This window comes from Mizuhopecten yessoensis, unplaced genomic scaffold (assembly GCF_002113885.1).
Source record: "Mizuhopecten yessoensis strain PY_sf001 unplaced genomic scaffold, ASM211388v2 scaffold9385, whole genome shotgun sequence".
Lineage (NCBI taxonomy): Eukaryota > Metazoa > Mollusca > Bivalvia > Pectinida > Pectinidae > Mizuhopecten > Mizuhopecten yessoensis.
In genome coordinates this window covers 810876-818021 of record NW_018408021.1, presented here as the reverse complement: position 1 = coordinate 818021, position 7146 = coordinate 810876, and the positions used below count along the sequence as shown (strand labels likewise).

At 33.9% G+C, this 7146-nt stretch overlaps 1 protein-coding gene across 2 annotated transcripts in view; it reads right to left on the bottom strand.

Annotated features, from left to right (window-relative positions):
* LOC110457981 overlaps positions 1–5989 on the bottom strand; it is a 29178-nt gene extending 23189 nt beyond the window's left edge. The window contains exons 1-2 of one of the 2 annotated variants that reach the window (XM_021509502.1): positions 5935–5989; positions 4168–4253 (exon numbers count right to left, since the gene is read on the bottom strand). The gene's annotated coding sequence lies outside the window, so the exon portion shown is untranslated. Of the gene's footprint in view, positions 1–4167; positions 4285–5934 lie in introns of those variants that run through there. The other variant, XM_021509501.1, reaches the window with a different exon arrangement.
* Between the last annotated feature and the right edge of the window lie 1157 nt (positions 5990–7146).

Sequence of the window (7146 nt, the reverse complement as noted above, 5' to 3'; positions counted from 1 at the left end):
ATATTTCTTAATAAAACGCTTTCTTAAATCTACAACACATTCACATTTTAATATAAAATGAAATTCATCTTCGATATCCCCACTGTTGCAGTATGCTCATGTCCTTTCAATACTATCTACATTGTTATACCTACCACTTTCAATATTTAATTTGTGAGATGATAGTCTAATTTTTGTAATTTCTGACAGATTTGTATTTCCTATTGATTTTGTTAGATATGGTTGTTAACAGAATTTTTCGCCAATAAACTTGTACAGTGAACACTTAGAAGATGAATCTATTTGTTCTTTACATTCTTGCTTATATAAATCACGCATTCTACTTTTAATCATATTCATAATATAATCGGATGTATAGGTATCTCCATATTGCCATATATACCCTACTCCCATTCTAAATAGTTCGTTTCTAACTCCATTCATCCATTCACTACCATTTTCTAACATTTCTTGATAACATGCATGTAAAACACAATTATCAGTTTGTTTTAATCTTAACCAGTATTTAAAAAAAATCTAAATTTCCTAATTATTTCCAAAGGTAATCTTCCTAGTTCTCCAACCTTTGTTCATTCCATCGCGACGGGGAAAATAAAATGTTGTACGTATATTTGCGTTGTTATTGTATTAAAAGATTCGAGAACATCCCCGATCCGGTTGAAACCGGTTTGAGTATTTGTAAACGTGATGCAATCGGACCGCTACAAATAGATGCAGTCAGGAAAAACCAAAATACATGAGAACCCCCCTATGACATCATCGATCGGTACCCCCCTTCTATTTAGGTTGTCGCTATAAATAGATGCAGTCAGGAAAACCCCAAATACATGAGAACCCCCCCTGTGACATCATCGATCGGTACCCCCCCTGCCGAAGGGGGGTGCCACTAGGGGGTGCCAGGGAGGTGGTAAGGATTATATAGGGGAGTGCACTCAATGACCCTGGCCCACATGCGGTACTTTTGTACTACTATAATAAATTGTAATGTTTAAATGTGCTTGAAATATCGCCAACACCAGATACAGAAAAAAGGGTGTTTAAAAGCTTTATCTGGAAGCTTACAAAAATAGAATATTGTATATTACAAATTTGTGTCTTGTTGTGACAGGTAAAATTAATATATTTTAGGGAAGAATTAATAAAATGTATGAATATTTTAAAATGAATTTTAACTGTTATTGTACAATACCAGAAAGCTAATAATATAACATGTAAGATCTATATCTAAAATTGCAAATTGAAAAAAAGATGTGACTTGTTGGTACAAGTAAAACCACTGAATTAATGCTATCTTATTATATAATTAAATCCCATGGTTAAATGATGTTATTTTAGATAGGAATAAATTACAATGTACATGTATTTATTTTCAAATGAACTTTAACTGTCATTTTACAATATTTATTGATAAAATTGTTAGCACTTCATCTATTATAGTCTTCATCATAATAATAGGGAATATCAGATTAAATGTCCTAACTTTACATATTATTGCAATACAATACAATTTGTTTTATTTAGGTGTCACATATCGATATACACTAAAACTACAGCAGATTTTATAAAAAGTAAAAGCTATTTCAAAATTTAAATCGATCAGTTATCGACGTCAAGCCAAATCTGGCTTATGAGACACTAAAAGACATTAACACACCTTAAAATAAGTAAAATCACTAGCAATGTACATACTTATATAAAGTTAATGTTGTAAAGGTGTAACTGGACGAGACTGAATAACCGACCGGTTTCGACTTTTAATTTAAATTTGTTTATACGACATTCCCAACTTCTCCGTTTTCCTTTTGACCACTAATGTATTTTATAGACTAGTCTATCGTGAGCAGTTCCATTAATCCTTAACCAGAGCCTACAGACCTCCACTTTCTGTTCCACGTCACAGGAACTCCAACCAACATTGCCACTTGCTTTCTTTTAATTTGTAGTAAATTTCAAAATCTAAGAGTGCGGTTTTCCGACTATTCAGTTGTTAAGTGTCAAAAATAGTAAACCGCTATGTATATTAAAGAAGTTTATCTTTGAAACTATCAGAACCTCTTAGTTGATTATATTGTGTATTATGTACATCATCTCTATACATTCTCTATGCATCGTGTTTTGTACATGATGTACCACATATAATGAGCCCAAGCTTTGAATAAATGTTGACAAAATTGACATTTGTGATATTATGATAAGTGAAAATTATAATTATTTTTCCTATCTACAGTGTATGTCCACACAAAATCAGCTTGAGATTGAAATTTTGCAGACATAACTATAAAATAAAGGAAATATTAAAAACAACATTCAGTCAACTGTTATTTTATCAGTTGATTTATAGACAATGCATTACAGAATTTTAAACAATCTTTGCTATTAAGATTAGTTAATGAATCTTTACTTGATCAACAATAATTTAAGATTTTAATAACATGCAGGCGGCTGGTACTGTACCTGTTATAATATCTGTAAAATCGTTATTATTTTCAGGTTGAATAAATGTATCCATTTTATTTGTTTTAATATTCATATTTCATCTACTACCACATGTCATTATAATTCTTTACAGAGAAAATGGAATATTTCTCTGATTAAAATAGACATATGCTCTTAATTATAATATGTATTACAATACCATTTACATCATTTTGAAACAGACTATAACCAAATTGTGATCAGGTGTGAACATTGAAATATATGCTAGGTGAGACTAGGTATTTAAGAAAAGTATGCTAGGTGAGACTAAACCGACCTATATACCTAATTCGAACAGATGGTTTATCCTCTCTCAACTGACAGGGTGATCATCACACCGTGACATTAGAACAATAAGGCTAGGTAGAGTCAGTCCGGGGAGCCTTGATCACTGACCTGACTGGAAACCCTACTAATATATAGACAATAGAGGATGAATCCCCTATTGTTTAGAGTATAAGTATAGTGGACTCCTTGTTTGGGCAACACCCTTAGGCTTATATAGATATTCAAACTGCTGGCAAAGGGAAGTCATGCAAAATCATAGTTCAAGGGATGGTCGATGTTAGAAGGAAATCCCATATGAAATAGAGGAAAATCTTCAAAATCCTCGGTCCTGATTATGTTTGGACACAGACAGAAAAAGGGTGTTGCCCGGGCAACTAGGGCAACACCCCTGGGTCCGCCGCTGGACCGTAATAAACTTTACAATTTAGATAAAGCATGTATGGACAATTCCATCCATCAAGAGTACAAGTATTGGATTCTAGTAAATCTGAGTCTTGAGAAAAAAGACTTTTAAAATTTCAGCCAATATTCCAATTGGCCCTGCCCCTCCGAATCGAGGGGTGAGTCAGGATCTTACTTTCTAATAGCATCAAATTGATATCTCCTTATTATTTCAAGCAAATTTGAATTATTTCCTGTAGAGTTAAAAACAAAATATGCCTAAAAACATCATGTCCCTATATGAAAAAAATATGTGTATGGAGATACACATCGTATTGAATGTATTGTGCTGTGAAAGTACAGGAAACGGGATACGGGATACGGGATACAGGGTACAGGGTACAGGGTAAAGGAACAGAGTACGGGGTACAGGGTACAGGGTACAGGATACAAGGTACTAGAATCAGGTTCATGTAAATAAGTGCAAATCTTTATTTTGTCACACTCAAGTACAACATTGTGTGGGTTAATCCCACCCAGATATTTAGTGGAAAGCAAGTTATAAGCAGAGTGTGGAAACATAGGAAATATTACATTGTTTTCTGAATAAGTTGTGGTGGTAACTATGTTCGTATCTATATTTATGAATTTAAATGTATTGTACATGTGTTGTTGTCCAATTAGTATTACTGTTGCCTATTACACATAATTACTACTATACCTAACCATGCTCATTCTAGTCGTGTATACAATTCCTTGTTGATCGTACTTAATATGTGTACCGGCCAACATGTCCCCTGGAATGTTATACTACCCAGTCTATACACATGTTGCGCCATTAGGTGTAATGTGTCTATGAAACATATTCTTGTTTAAGTGAGTTGTGAATACATTTCATTCACTAGAGTTACATAACAACAACCACCACCACCACCACCAACACCACCACCACCACCATCACCACCATCACCACCACCACACCACCACCACCACCACCAACAAGAACAACACATTTTAACATACCTGTAATGCTGTAAGTTTGTTGTCCTCTCTTCCATATTAAGCTTCAAGGTTTTTAACATATATAAGTTACCTTTGTGTGTGCCCGGCTGAAACGATGACGTATGAAGCTACCTTAGTGCTTTTTATGTGCGACAATAAGATATGTACCAGAGGGTTTACACAGCTAACAATGATTATACTTCCTGGTTTGTGCCATACACATTTACTTACAGACAGGTAGGAACAATAACGACAATGTCTGTATATAGGATCTCCACATACTTTTGACTATATTAAACTATTTATGAAAGAAAAATTCCAGAGAATGACGCCTGGATTATAAAAGCTGAACTATTATTTCCTGCATACTACCAGCACAGGAAGATAGCCCGCGGGATTAAAAGTGATAATAAATACTGTAGTATATTGAATTAACATTATCAAACAGCGAGGCCATTGCTGCAGAAAAAAACCTATTGAAATGAAGGGAAAGGTGTAAATGTAACAGTGTATTGATCATTGTATGGTAAAACTAATTACCCAATTAAACAACGGAGGGACAAAACTTCTGAATACAGGTTTCCATAGTTGAATTGGTACTCATGCTTTTATAACAATTATGGAAACCTAGATTCAGGAGTTGCTTTTCTACTTTGTGTATTTGCTTAGAAAAATACCATGAAAAGGATTCTGTATACCACTAGGTATTCCCCTGAAACCTAAAGGATGAATGGAAACAGTACTTGACCCTTATTGGACGTTTCATTTTCCCCCTACATCATAATTACCAAATTTTACATTTGGATATCGCACCAATCCCAACCTGTGGCTAACGTTCAATGTTAAGTTGTGACGTCATATCGCATGAGGCCTTTTTAATGAAGACTATCAACAAGAAATTCTGTTATTAGCTTTAAACGGGAATCTATATCATCAGACCTAAGGATCTTCACGCATAGCTTTAAACGGGAATCTATATCATCAGACCTAAGGATCTTCACGCATACCTTTAAACGGGAATCTATATCATCAGACCTTAGGATCTTCACGCATACCTTTAAACGGGAATCTATATCATCAGACCTTAGGATCTTCACGCATACCTTTAAACGGGAATCTATATCATCAGACCTTAGGATCTTCACGCATACCTTTAAACGGGAATCTATATCATCAGACCTTAGGATCTTCAGGCATACGTTTAAACGGGAATCTATATCATCAGACCTTAGGATCTTCACGCATACCTATAAATGGGAATCTATATCATCAGACCTTAGGATTTTCACGCATACCTTTAGAACGATATAATACAGACATGTATTTCAAAGAGACTCCGTTAACACGTACCGGTTTTATTATCAACAAATATTATATGACGCTTTCAGCCCTATGCAATAACGTCGAAGGCTTTTAAATGATAATAATAAGATGACATGTCAATACGCTTTATATGTTGCTCGAAATCAGAGCTGTATGTACAATACCAATTTTTATGGTTCTCTAGCATTTCCAAAGAAGATTTCTTCGTTTTCAGTATTCGAGTAATTCAGCGTTTTTGCCAAGGTGAAACAACTCTATTCTAATCATTTTACTATATTTTATATTGTTATAGTTCTTTTTAAAATTTTGTTGAGGTCACAAAAATTAAAATAACGAAAGATGAACATTTAGATTTGACTGGATTTTATAACATTACAAAAGACAAAAGTAGATAAAAGAGACATTAATGTTTTTATTTTTTAGTCGATCAAAAGATAGCATAACCTTTTATTAGTTTCTTTATACCTGACGAGCCTCAACATTTTTCTGTATCCAAATGTCCAGATCCGCAAGGCTATACCTCTGTAAATGTAACATTCAAGAGTAGAACAAAGATAAAATAAAATGGCCACTACACGTTTTCATTGTGAAATTAGTTCTCTACAGTATACGACAGGTAACACGAACTAATGAGATGAATAGATGACATAGAAAAAGTAAAATAAGTTGTAAACTTTACATGATAAACTCTTCATGCAGCAATTGAAATATATATATCATATAATGAAAAGGGATCTCGTTCGTACAGATAACTGTAATACAGAAAAAAATAATTCCGGAATTAGTTTCGATGTGATAAATTCACAACAAACAAATCACTTCTTGTTACAAGGATGACGTTTTAAATGGTAGATTTATTGCTTTGATACATTATCAATCCTAGGTTAAATATGTTTTTCACAAAATCCTCAAATTAACAGCGATGATATTTCACACGTAAACTTTTACAAAGTAATCCTAAAGATTGCTATTCTGATTACATTATAATTTTTTTATTCTCGATTGAAATCAGCATTAGCATTCTAGAAAAAAATATGCAAACTTTTGTCTTAGTGTTTTGTAAGTAAACCAATCGATTTTTTTTAATGATATTTATACATTTATTGCAATATACTTTAGTAGCAATTTACAATATGAAATATAAAAAAATACAGACTTTATTTCATATTATCAGATAACAACATTAACAAATACACTATATAGATATATTCGCTGATATAAAACTGCATATTGTATTCATATTTTACATTCTCGCATGGGATAAGGCTATATGTTGCTGCTGATAGAATGAAAAGGAATAATGACGAAACAACTCGTCCGACATAGCTTTCTTCCCATCCAAATCATGGGACAGTTATACAGTAGTTGTATTCTTTGTTGTGCTATTGTTACGTTGTGTCACGTGTCTTGATTTAAAAGTTAGCGTACAGTAGGCGTTTCACTTTCTCAACTCTGAATCTGCCAAACCCTGCCCACAGAACTCCTCCCTGTCCACATAAACAACCCAAGGTCTGTCTGTGTAAGTATGGAGCAGTCGCGGGTACTGTCCATCACTGCCCAGTAGGTGTAGGCTGTTCACAGAGTCAGCAATCATCAGCTGTCTCAAGCTATCGTACGCTAAATCCGCGGCACAAAACTTTCCTGATTTACACTTGATGATGTGTTGGGGTCGTCCAT